Raw genomic sequence first — 995 nt, 5'->3', positions numbered from 1 at the left:
AACTGTCGCTCACTAGATCTTCAGTTACTAAACTAAACTCACTCTTCTGAGCTTGACAATGCTCGAGTATCCCATTGACTTCAATTATACTCGGTACTCGAGTCATGTCGGAGAAACCCGATTCTCAATCGAGTAACGAGTAGTGGCATACGCTCACCCAACACTATTCATAATGTATGTAAACCAAAATGCTCCTATAGTGGTTACATTTTTAACACCACATACCTAATGTGTCATTTTCTTGCAAGTACTGATATTACAGGAAGTAAGTATGCTTAGATCTATAATTACTTCTGAGTTTTGTTTTTCTTCTCCACCTATAACTGAGTCAGGTATCCAAATATATCATTATATAAGGAAATTAGTATATGCTGTGACATATCACATATAAGTGGTTCCATGGTGTAATGGTTAGCACTCTGGACTTTGAATCCAGCAATCTGAGTTCGAATCTCGGTGGAACCTTTTTAGATGGTTTTGTTGCTTTTTTACTTTTATGCCAGTCCACTTTTTTTTCAGTTTTCTATTTTTGCGTTCCAGGAAGCATATTTTTGCAGGATGAGTTACATTTCTCAGTAAGTAATAATGCAGCACACCTGTATATCCATCTGTATATTAATGGAGTGCTATCCAAAGTACGTGTAAGGCAAATGCGATAAAAAAAAAAATAAAAAAGGAAAAACATGTAGAAAAGAATGGTTGCACTTCCTAAGTTTAAACAAAGTAAATATTTATTGTATAACAAACAGAAAAACCTAGACAAGCAGGGGCGTAACGACCGCGGTCGCAGAGGTCACCATCGCAGGGTTAGGGGCCCGGCGCCCACTCTGCAGATCAGCAGCCGGCTCCTCTCAGTGAGAGAGGAGCTGCGCTGTTCTGTACCAGACCACGCAGACACTATATGGCCAGTGAGTCAGGGGGCACGATGTCAGCGGCAGCAGCACCAGGCCCCCCTCTCCCATCACCGCACACAGCAATGATGAAGCATTGAGTGG

The 995-nt window shown here is 41.4% G+C and overlaps 1 non-coding gene across 1 annotated transcript; it reads left to right on the top strand.

The window, feature by feature from the left end:
• Positions 1-393: 393 nt before the first annotated feature.
• On the top strand, positions 394-465 carry TRNAQ-UUG (transfer RNA glutamine (anticodon UUG)). Its single transcript has one exon. It is a non-coding gene; the product is annotated as a tRNA-Gln (tRNA).
• Positions 466-995: the final 530 nt, after the last annotated feature.

This window comes from Anomaloglossus baeobatrachus, chromosome 1 (assembly GCF_048569485.1).
Source record: "Anomaloglossus baeobatrachus isolate aAnoBae1 chromosome 1, aAnoBae1.hap1, whole genome shotgun sequence".
Taxonomy (NCBI): domain Eukaryota; kingdom Metazoa; phylum Chordata; class Amphibia; order Anura; family Aromobatidae; genus Anomaloglossus; species Anomaloglossus baeobatrachus.
Note: the sequence above shows the minus strand (reverse complement) of the source record. Positions and strands in the feature narration are given on the sequence as shown.